The sequence below is a fragment of the Populus alba genome, chromosome 12, assembly GCF_005239225.2.
Source record: "Populus alba chromosome 12, ASM523922v2, whole genome shotgun sequence".
NCBI lineage: Eukaryota > Viridiplantae > Streptophyta > Magnoliopsida > Malpighiales > Salicaceae > Populus > Populus alba.
The window spans coordinates 10,938,318-10,951,024 of record NC_133295.1 but is presented as its reverse complement, the minus strand read 5'-3'; the positions used below and the strand labels follow the sequence as shown (position 1 = coordinate 10,951,024).

The window sequence follows — 12,707 nt, the reverse complement described above, 5'->3', positions numbered from 1 at the left end:
CGTATCCATCTAATAGATTTGGACTCAGAGGATCTCTACAACTTTCTCTTTCAGTTTTTGCTTTCCAAAACAGAAAAATAAGCGGCTGGTGAAAAAATGGTACTCACTATCTGTATATAAAAATTGTTTTTATAAACTGACCCAGCAAATGAGTTTGTACGAATTATTAAAAAAAAAAATGAAAACTAAAAGCTTTTAATCCTTCACTGTTCATCAAACCACGTATTATCTAGGCTTGGAACAGTATAAAAATAAATTTGTTCTTATCAAACAAAAAATTGATTAAGCATGCAATCTAATTGGAGGTAGGGTTGTTTTTTCTATAAATACATTTGTCAATAAAAAAATAATTTATGATAAAATCAACTGTTTTTTTTTTGGTATAATATAAATACTAGTTTACCTTTCAAAACATAAAATTTAAATATTTAGATGAGGGGTGTCTAACCCTAATCCCTAGGTATTTCTAGTTTTCCTTTGTTTTTCTTTGCATGTAATTTTATTGGTTCTGAAAATAAAAGATGGCATAAACATTTAGGCCATTCAAACTTTGATATACTTCGCACTTTGATTAATTATGGATTATTGAGAAATAAAACATGTTCTTCTCTTAATCTTTTTTTTATTGTACATATGCAAACTTGACAAAAGTAAAGTTTTACCTTTTCTTCATCATACATCTCGTGCCTCCAAATGTTTTGATATTATTCATAGTGATGTTTGGGGGATTGCACATGTTGTTTCTCATGCTCATTATAAATATTTTGTTACTTTCATTGATGACTTTAGTCGTTTTACGTGGGTTTACTTCCTCCGAGCTAAAGCTGAAGTTTTTTCAATTTTTAAGTGATTCCATGCACTTCTTGAAACTCAATTTTCTGTTAGTATCAAAGTCTTGCACTCTAATTCTAGTGGTGAATACATGTCCAATGAGTTTCAAGGCTTTCTTCAAAGTAAAGGAATTATCTCTCAGCGTTTTTGTACTTCGCCACCACAACAAAATGGTGTAACTAAGAGAAAAAATCATCACCTTGTTGATGTAGTAAGAACTATTTTACTTGAATCATCTATTCCTCCTCATTTTTGGTGTGAAGCTCTTTCTACTTAAGTTCATTTGATTATTCGTTTATCTTCTCCTACATTAAATAATGTTTCCCTTTTCTTTAAGTTATTTGGTCATTCTCTTTTATATTATGATCTTCGTACATTTGGTTATGTTTGTTTTGTTCATCTCTCTGCTCATGAACGACATAAACTTATTTCTCAATCTATTAAGTGTGTTTTTCTTGGTTATGCTATCCCTCAAAAGGGTTATGTTTGTTATGATCCTCATGCTTGTCATATACAAGTTTCTAGGAATGTGATTTTCTTTGAAAATCAATATTTCTTTCCATCTCATGTTGAATTGCCATTTGTATCTTTACCTTTTTTGTCTAGTTTTTCTGATTCCACAACAATGGTAAAAAGGTTCAGACCTAGTTTCATTTATGAAAGACGTCGTCGACACGAGTATGATTCCACTTCCCTTATGCCCCCTTCCGATCTTGACCCGATGCCTAATCCTGCTCCTATTTCTACCACTCTTCATCGGTCTACTCATTTTTCTTGACCCCCTGATTAGTATGGATTTTTCACTCCTGTCTCTCTTGCCATTACTTTATCCACTATTTATATTCCCTCTTGTTACAAACAAGTCATGGAACATACATGTTGGCAAAATGCAATGCAAGCAGAACTTCAAGCACTTGTGGAGAATAATACTTGGGATATTGTTTCTTGTCCTCCTATAGTCAAACCTATTATGAGTAAATGGGTCTTCTCTGTAAAACTACGTTTTGATGGGTCTTTAGAATGTTACAAAGCTCACCTCGTAGCTCTGGGTAACAAGCAGGAATATGGGGTTAACTACAAGGAGACATTTTCTCCTATTGCTAAAATGACCACGGTTCAAACCATCTTAGCTATTACCGCTTCACAGTCATTGACAACTGCATCAAATGGATGTGAAGAATGCATTTCTTCATGGTGATCTCAAGGAAGAGATTTACATAAAGATCCCCTCTGGTATGACTACTTCTTCTCCTCACAATGCTTGTAAACTAAAACATTCTTTTTATGGGCTCAAACAAGCTCCCCGGGCTTGGTTTGAGAAGCTTCGCAGTACAATTCTTTCATTCAGTTTTACACAAAGTCAGTATGATCCTTCTCTCTTCCTCCACACATCTGTGTCAGGTATAGTCCTTTTATTGGTTTATGTGGATGATATTATCATTACTGGCACTGACTGTGGTTTGATTACTAAGCTTCAGCAGCAATTACATGCAACTTTCCATATGAAAAATCTTGGCCAGCTCACATACTTCTTAGGATTAGAAGTTCATCATCGACCTCATGGTATTTTCATGAATCAGCATAAGTATATTCAAGATCTTATCACCTTAGCTGGTTTAGAGGACACTTCTTCTGTTGATACTCATATGGAAGTAAATGTTAAATACATAAAAGATGAAGGGGACTTGCTAGATGATCCTACTCTTTATAGGAGCCTGGTTGGAAGTTTTATATACTTGACCACTACTCGACCTGATATATCCTATGTTGTCCATCAGGTCAGTTAGTTTATGTCTTCTCCTCGGCATCTCCATCTTACTGCAGTTTGAGACACAGTAATCCCAGAATATCTTCGAGGCTCACCTAATCGTGGGTTGTTCTTCCCTACTAGCTCCTCTCTTCAACTTGTTGCCTATAATGATGCTAATTAGGATGGGTGTTCGAATACACGTCGATCTACTACGGGTTGATGTATGTTTTTAAGTAATGCCTTAATTTCTTAGAAATGTAAGAAACAAGATCGTGTTTCTATATCATCCACTAAGGCTGAGTATCATGCCATGTCTACTGCTTGTTCTGAAATTGTATGGCTATGCGGTCTTCTCGAAGAGCTTGGGTTTCCTCAAGTCACCTCTACCCCACTTCATGCTGATAATATAAGTGTTATTCAGATTGCCACCAATCCTGTTTTTCATGAACGCATCAAACATATTGAGGTTGATTGTCATTCTATTCGCAACACCTTGAAAAAATCAAGTATATCTCTTCCTAACACATCTTCCCGATCTCCAAATAGCTAATGTCTTCACTAAAGCTATGACTCGACAGCGACGTCAATTTCTTGTTGGCAAATTGTTGCTGGTTGACTTACCAACATCAATGTGAGGGGGATGTTACCATATATGTATACAATTAGGACTCTTAATATTAACTATCAAAGATTATGATCATAAACTCCTTGTATAGGACTCTTAATATTAACTATCAAAGATTATGATCATAGACTCCTTGTATAGCAAAATAACCTTCTATATAGACTCCTTGTATGGCAAAATAACCTGCAATGTATAAGAGGCTTCTTTCTGCCGAGTGCAGCAGGGGAGAAGATTCTACAACATTAATAAATTGATTAACTCTCTTGTACTCTAGTTTTGGCTTGAATATATTAACATTACATTCAATAAAACAAGCTTCCTCAAGACTTTAATCAATAATACTTGAGCAATCCAATTTGATGGGTATGCACAACGAGCCAGAATCACAGATATTATCATATGAAAACTTGTGCCAAGTGTACAGCAGCTGTTTCCAATGGATGAAGTCACTGTTAAAATACCATGATATGTTCCTCAATCCTTTAATCTCATTTTGATGCAAAAATTTCCTCTAAATCTTTGTACAACCGATTCGGTTTGGACTTGAAATCTGAAGAGGTCTTTTGAGATGAGCTCCCACTCCATTTGTTTGTGCAAAATCCACTCCATTTAGTTCGACTGGTGAAGGATCGTTCTTGATCCACTTCTTTCTTGGTGAAGCTGGCCCTTGCTAATTCTCTTAGTTGTTTCTGCCATGGTTTATCTGGCGTGCCAGAGCCCTTGCTCCCTGAGATTTTGTTTCTGTCAACAGAAGAACCAGTCTCTCCCCCAGTTTCTCTATCACCATGCTGTCTAGCTGGTAGTTTGCTTTCCAGGTTTTGGCTCAATCTTCTCGGAATGAAAAACAAGAGAAATCCAATAGATGCAGTTTTCAGACCTGTTAAGAAATACTGCTCAGACGGATCCAGCAACTTTATCTGTCTACACAATGCGTACCATTCATTGACCATTTGTGCCAAGAATCCAATTAAGAAAAGTAAAATCATGAAGATTCCAACTCTGGTTTCTTCTCTAGTCGATGGTTTCTTCTCCAAGAGAATGAAACAAGTAGCAAAAATACTAACTTGGCTGGTAATAGAGATTATCTCAACCAGTTTGGACCTTTTTTCTTAATAAAAAGGCTTCTTAAGGACAAGGAAGAAGAGCCTTGAAAGAAAGTAATGGACAATAAAGACGGACTGTTGGAGTTTTAGAGGACCAGTTATCCAGGTAGGCACCAGCCAGAATGCCCAAAGAAACTCTCTTGACTGACTCAAGTAGTGTGTAGTATATTCTAAGAATTCCAAACATCTTCTGTATAAATGGTGCTTCTGCATCTTCTGTTTCATCATTAGAGGCAATGATATGATCCCCTTGCTTGCGGGGAACCCCAGCAATTTGTGAGAGCATGTATTTAGGGGGGCCTCTTAGATCTTCAAATAAAGGACCTAACCTGATTAGATATACAGAGTTTGATTGATTCTTCCATGTCCACTGGCCTCTCTTACCAGGACCTAATGTTACTCGGGTAATATCTCGATACCAGTGAAATATCTGACCTTCTTGATGGATTTCCTTGTACTGAAGTAGCTTTCCAAAAGTGATTCCAATAGAAAGAATCAGGAAGCAAGGCAGCAGTAACAATCCCATCCACACCCAGGTCATATATGCGAAAATGCCAACTCATAATCCCTTAGATGCTGTCCGCTCCTTGAAGCCATAAAATAAAAATCAATTAACTGTACAGGTTGGATATACGTTTTGGGGAAACAGGATGTACAGAGTGTAAAAACAGTCGGATGCTGTGATAGATACAAATTATCAATCAATGTGATGGTCGATCAACACCATTTCCAACAGATGAATGGAAGTTTTAGTGCATAGATCTTGCAACCTTGGGGTATGCACTAGTGTATAGCAGTACATACAAATGGTGGTTTTATATTCTAAGAATCAGGGTATGTAAAGTATAGTCCTCCGATACTACAAGAAAAATCGGAGACGGGGCTTTAGAAGATGGCATGCAAAGGGTTTCGTAGTATCGACATTTAGTGAAGAAAACCACTCTGACACTATTGAATAAATTTGTGGGATTCCAAACATTTCGTTTAGATTAGTATCATCAATAGATCAAAAGATTTATTCCATTATGGGTTTTCCACACTGAAGTATTATTGCAATAGTTTAACAAGAGGCTACGGCCTATAATCATATTAGAGAATTGGAAAAGGCATCACATGCTCAATTCTGAGCTTCTGTTACAACAATGATAAACTCCTCGCATTTCTCATGCAGCACCTCAAACAAATGAAAGTAAAATATGGTTTTATTTTTTCCACCCAAAAAAGTGGCGGTCCACACAAGTACAAAATGAAAAGGAATATAAATGATTTAATTGGAAATATAACACGAGTGGAAACAACTAATTTTTTTCCGGAAGCTTATATTTGCTTCCAGTGGAATGCGTAGACAAGGTGATATATAAATGGAAGAAAAATGAAAATGAAGGTTACCTCTAACTAGAGAATGCATAGACGAGGTGATATATAAATGGAAGAAAAATGAAAATGAAGGTTACCTCTAACTAGAGAAGCTGAGGCCTTGCAAATACAAGGTAAAGCAAGAACAGTGAGAAATATCTCAAATCTTGGGAAGGTCAGTGCTCCATAGTCCCTCTGCTTATCAGTAATTCTTTTCCTTAATTTTATAATAAATAAGAGTATGACATGGAGCAGTACCAAACTGACACCAATTACAGCTAACCAGAACATGCTTCTATCAAAATCCCTCCATCTGCAAGAGATAAAAGAATAAAATATTATCTTGCAGCACTTGAAAGAAAGAAGGTCCAAGCAGGAACTTCTCGTGATAAAAAGAAAGACAAAAATACCATAAAAAATAGAAGGAAAAAAAAAGCAATTGGAATTCACATTTAACTGTTTTGATCATGACCATCGTTTTGCAATAAAGCAAGATAGTTACCCAAAAATTTTAGCAGCACCCATGCAAAATAATCAAATAAATGAGCATTTTATGTGGTATGTTTCTTGGTAATTTTCCTTTTTGATAAACACGCACATTTATAATGGCTGTTTCTGTAACAGTGAACTTTCATCATGTCTCTAGCATGAGAAGAGTGGAGAGCATATTGAAAAAATAACAAAAAACATTACAAAATCTCACCCATTTGAATGTTGTGGATCCATAATATGTTCTGCTTCTGGTTTAAAATTTTGACTCTGCATACAAATAATGGAACCTGTCATATATAATAACAGCTATTTGAAACTGAAAACAAGTATCTGGAAAATGGTTCCTGACCTCAAAAAATGATATGTACTCCATTGGAGCAAGGGGCAATCCATACACTGGAGAAGACTTATTCCCGCTCTTCCCTTCCAGTTGCATGTTCTGGGATATATCATGAGTTTTTGAGATGTAGGGATTTACACCGGAAGACGAATTTGATTTCACCATGATTGGTTGAATACCCCCAGTTTCCCATGGGAGAATGAAGTAGGGAATGCTCCATTGTAAACCTTTTGCAAACTCATAATATTCAACTGGCAGCGTAACAGCCAACCATCTTGACAGCGCAAAAACCTGAATATGGCAAGCACTTCTCTGTATATATAAAAAAAAAATTGAGTTGAGGTGCAGAATTGTTGTCTTTTAGAAATCTTTCTGATATATAAAGTCAAAAGGAAGTGCAGAATATAAATTTTAAATTTGGAGGGAAACCTTTCCGGCCCAAATGTAAAAGACCATTAGAAATTGTAAAATGCCATGAAAAACCATGTGAATACCATAGGAGATGACTGTTAGGTTAGTATCATACAAAAAGATTCCTTGTAGGTTCAGCTGTCAGTAAAGGAGACGGTCTTGAAAACGCCCCAGCAGAGAGAAGGCTAGCAGTTGACAGAGTGAGTAGCCCAGCGGCTAGAGAAGTAGCAAGGAAACAAGCAGTTGCAAAAGCAGAGATTACGGATGATATCATTGGCACAGAATCTGAAAATATATTTCAGAGTACATATAAGCAAACACCCAAAAAGATCCAAGGAAATCACCTGCAAGACATATACATTGCACAGCAATAGGAAACAGAGAGTATATAAAGAAAAATGAATTTCTTACGTCGTCTCACTTGTAAAATATTAGATGCTAGATTTTTATTTCCAGCAACATCCCCAGTTACATTTTGAGGAACACTGACAGAAACAACATCATCATCTGCTTTTACCTCTGCAATGTATTTGCTCCTACTTATTTCATGAAAGCTGGATTGCATTAAAACAAAAGAGTAAACTGTTTTGCAAAACTATTAGACATATTCATTTTGTAGAACTATTTTATTGTGTATGTGGTGTGAGTGAGAGTGAGAGTGTGTGCACATGCGCTCATTTTTGTGTAGGTTCATGATTGTAACACACGAGTTGGTAAGAGTTGGCTTACCCCTGCAAATGACCCCCTCCGATAGATAGAAAAGAGGAGTTGAAGCCAAATACTGGCTTCATGAACTTAATTGATATTGGAATGCTATGTTCCCCTGTCCTTGTATTAGACAATGTACTCAGTCTCACAACAGGTCTTTGAGAATCTGAAACTTGCATTAATACTCATATCAGAAGATTATAATGATATCTCAAATATCTCATGTAAACATGTTTAGCTCAATTAATGGTAAAGGGACAAAAAAAACTTATAATCAATCTGAAAGTTTTCAATTTCAACAGGGAAGGGAGAGAATATGAAACCTAAATTTTTTAACATATTTTTTATCCTTTTTCATAACCTCTTATAACTATGGTAGATTGTACCGTAAAGAAAAGTAGATGGGGCAATTGGAGAAACTGAGGTCCCTGGCCTGCTTATAATAGAATTTGAAAGAAGGCTGATTGTAATGATTGCAATGCTGGATAAATTTGCAACCTGAAAGAAGACAGCACATGTGCAGTAAGCATCAAAACATATGAGCAAAAAACGGTGCAAAGACAGAGAAATGAGCATCAAGACAAACAAATTAACCGCAGGCACAAATTGACCTGAAAGCCAAATTTTCGGTTCATAAGGTTTTCTCCACTTATAGGAAGAAGCACTCCCTCACTTGTGTTGAGAGAACTTAGAATTTCGGCAGATGAATTCAAAATAGGTTCTGAGAAGTACAAGTAAAACTTCAAGTTATCATAATTATTGGTTGCCTTGACTGTTCTGATTTCATCATTAAGTTGAAGTAGCTTCTCTGGAATGTGGATCCTCAGGTCAACAAACACACTTCTTCTATCTGTAGAATAAACCAATTGAACAGAGCAAGATGAGAAAACTTTCATGGAAACAGAAATGGATGAAACAAAAGGTTGGACAAGGATCCAATATAAAAGGGATGCAAAATTTTAACAGTTCAACTTCTGTTAGTTACATGCATAAAAATATAAATTTGGTTTAAACCTTCTTGTTGAGCTCAAAGCAGAAAACAGTTTTGACAAAAAATGCTGCACATAATGGTTCCGAAAAAGAATTTGAGGAATGAACAACAAAACTCACCAAGATGCACAAAGAAACTTGAATTGGCAGCTCTTGTAAATCTGTTTCCAGCAGCATCAGTACAGAAGTTCTTATCCATTACCAGTACCACACGTCCATAAAAAACATTAGGATATAAACCCACCAGAAGAGTATATTTCAGATTTGGTTCCAGAACAGTGAGAGAGGATGGTATTACTTGGCCAGCACCATAGACTATCAGCTGTAAATAGATGCATGGAAATCCATAAGAACTAGTTTCATCAATACTTCACTTGAACAAAGAGTATGTAGCATCTCAACTCTTCTTTATAGACCTAGGAATACTATTAACTGTATATTGATCCATCCAACAATAACCTTGCCTCAATCCCAAACAAGTTGGGATCACTATATGGATCCCTTGTGCCATTCCATGCAATCATAGATCAAATCCTCCTCAATATCAAGAGCCTTATATTTTGCTCTATGAGAACCAAGATACTCATGTTAAGTGTGAAGATTGTAAGAAACTTCACTATAAAATAGATCAGCAGATGAGCACACAACATTTTCAACAATGCTTAGCTGGCAATCAATATTATTTGGGATTTTCTTGAATCTATATTTAAGACAGTCATGTGAATCAAAAAAAACTATATTTAAGCAGTGGGAAAGATAAAAGGTCGTTTTATATCCTGATACCACAATTATAACTATGAATAGCTAATGTATACCAATAACATTGAGTGAGCACACAGAAAAAAGGGAGGTTAATATATTTTCATTGAACACCTACTCACATTGCACGCATTCACAGATGAACATCCAAAACCACCTCCTCCAGTACAGGGTTCGGTGAAAGAAATATTTACAGAGACATTAAGAGAATTTGTAAATGATTTTGATGCAGTTATATACGCTGTTGGTGGTATGGTATCTGCAAAAAGGATAACTGATATTAGCAAGAAATTCAAAGTCTCTATAACTTCCACGTTCCAAAATATACAACTGTGAATTTACAAAGACTTGCATACTCAATATCAGGCTTTGTAACTTCATAAACCTAGCTTTCTTCATTGACAGCATTTGTTTATAAGCAAGAGCTAATTCAGTATTCTTGTTTTGTAAATTTGAACTGTGATTAAGCTTTCCCAGGGCAAATATCAGCCAAAAATTTGTACAATTGTGAAGAAAATAAACGAATTTCACAATATTTACTCAAAAAGAATGAAGGAAGGTTTCTTAACCAACAGTCCAGTTATAGGTAGCACAGCCAACTCCTTGAGACCCATTGATGCAGACCTCAAATGTATGGTTTCCATCCTGCAAGCCCTGGTATGAAACCTTAGTAGCTCCACAATCAGATTCAGAGCCGCTATCTAGCTGCATGCATGTTATTCAGTTACAATGAGTTACAGCCAAAGAAGAAGAGGGAAAGTTTCAATTGAATGAACCAGCAATGCCATTAAACCAGAAGATAGAAAGAAAACCGAATTTCTAACATTTTCTCCAGGTTCTCTTTCCAGGGATGAGTTTTCTTCAAATGGTTGATAAGAAAGTCTTTGTTTTTTTTGCATTCACAGTATGATGCTTGCTCAGCACTAGTGAAGACCCAACAACATATCAGCAAATCCCCAGTGCAGATTTATTTACAAACTCACCAAAGTGAATACTTGCCTAACCTCAAAAGAACATAATGCCTAAGATACTAATTCACCTTTGTAAAGGAAAGAGAGAATAAAGCAGCACCAAAAAACTATTAATCAAGAAGAAGAAGAAAAAGAAGTATCATCCAAAATAAAGTACGCAAAAACAGCAACAAATGTAAGTTCAGAAATGAACTAACCTTGCAAATGAAGCTACAGTTTGTGCAGGAATTCACATCCCCACCCACTAAAACTTGAAACTCAAATGTGGCTATGTTCAAGTGTGAGAATGCATGAGGAGCCTTCAAGAACTTCACAAATACCTCTGCATCTTCACAGAGAGCTCTAAAGCACAGAAATAAAAGTGCCCAACAAAGCAAAACCAGCCATGAAAGTTTGGGCCGACCCATTTCGGTAAAGAGTCTAAATTGATGACTGTAGCATGTAGAGGCTGAAATCTACAAGACAATGAGAGACATTTGTGTCTAGAGAGACAGTCTGAAGTTAAGGATCAGAGACGGGCATTGTATGGAAATAGGACTGAAAAAATGAGGTAAAAAAGGACAGAGCAGGGTTAGAAGAAATAATGGAAGTAAGAGAATGGATTAGAATAAGGTTTTATTGGATGATGAAGGTTGTGTTTAAGGAAATTGCACGAGACTGACACTGCTGGACAATGCTGTTTCAGCAAAGATAAGAGTCGGTGAGATGCATAGAGAGGGAGGGAGGGAGGGAGGGATTCCTCAGGAAGGAATTTATATTTGAAAGAAGACAGGCAAAGCAATAACAAAGAAGCATCATTTCTGATTTTGCCATAAAATCTTGTCAGGGACTGAAAATGTTCAAGACTAGCCAGTAGCTTTCTGTCGAAATCTGGAGAAAAAGTATTTCCAAAACTAGTACAGTTACGAGGCTCAATTTATAATCAAATCAAATTAAAATCAAAGTTTAATTCCCCCATAAATTTATTATTACATAATAAAATTTTATAAAATTTAATTTAATAAAAATATAATAAAATGATTGAAGTCTATTTGGATTAATTTACAAAACTTGTGACCAGGATAATAAAATAGAAAACAAACTAAAATAAACGAAAAAACTTAATTTATAATCAACCAAATATTAAAGATGTTGAATAATAAAACTGGAAAAAAAAATCAATTAAGTAAATAGATAAAAACAATTTAAGTCAATTAGGTTAGCTCACCAAACTCGTGACATGAGTTATAAGACTGAAATAACCATAAAAAAAATACAAGCACATCACAATAAATTATGAAGTCTAATATCCAATAAATCAAATATTAAATAATAAAATTGGAGAAAAAAAACATAGGTTTTTTTAAAAACCAAAAAAAAAAACACTATTTGACTGGAACGGACTGACCAGAACAAAATCGAAACTTTTCGGGCAGAATTTGGATGGAATTTCCGGAACATGCCAAGATTCTAAGCGAGATGAAATATGTTTTGATTTGTTCTAATTTTTGAACTAAAATGAGATGTATCAGCCATTTCAGGCGAAACGAAATAAAATTGACAATCTTGTGTAATACATGCAGAATCTATTAAGACACACATGTATTGCATGCACATATACTAGTCGTGAATGTAACGTATTGTGCAACCACCTACTGCTTGATTTCAAAATTCATAACCCTTTTACCCTTTTCATTTTCCCTTTCCTTTATTTCATTATTTTCCTTCCTTCTCCCTCTTCTCAGCGTCGTTCGAAGCTCAGCCCTAGATCTCTCTCTCCATTATGAAAAAACCCTCTATATATCTTCATTGCGATAGACCTCATCTTTTCTCTCTCTCTCTTCACTGTCAATTAAGACATATATGTACTACATGCACGTATACTAGTCACAAATGTAGTACATACACGACTACTTGATTTTAAAATGCATAACCTTTTTTTTTCCCTCCCCTTATTTCTTTTTTCATTTTCCTTCTCTCTCCTTACAGCGTCCCTCGAAGCTTAGCCCATTAATCTCTCACTTCATCGTGAAAAAACCCTTTCTATCCTTTTATTGCAACAGACCTCATCTTTCTCTCTTTTTATTGTTGATTTTCTCTTTATCTCTTTGCCCGCGACAATCTTTCTAACTCATCATTGTTACTGCCACCGCTCATAAAAGCCCCGTTAAACCAATTTAAGGTATAATTCATCTTTCCCCTTTATTAATTTGATATTTTGTTAGGCTAATTTATGGATTTTTTAGGATTAAGGGTTTTGGGGGTTTTGTTGATTTTGTTTAAATTAACTATAATTTAGCTTAATTAGATATAAAAGCAGTCAATTTGTATAAATTGCATTATTTAGGGAGAAAAATCAATGAATGATGTTGTGTCAATATCACTAGCATTG

The 12,707-nt window shown here is 35.4% G+C and overlaps 1 pseudogene; it reads right to left on the bottom strand.

The window, feature by feature from the left end:
* Window positions 1-3,322: 3,322 nt before the first annotated feature.
* Window positions 3,323-11,204, bottom strand: LOC118044789 (uncharacterized; annotated as a pseudogene).
* Window positions 11,205-12,707: the final 1,503 nt, after the last annotated feature.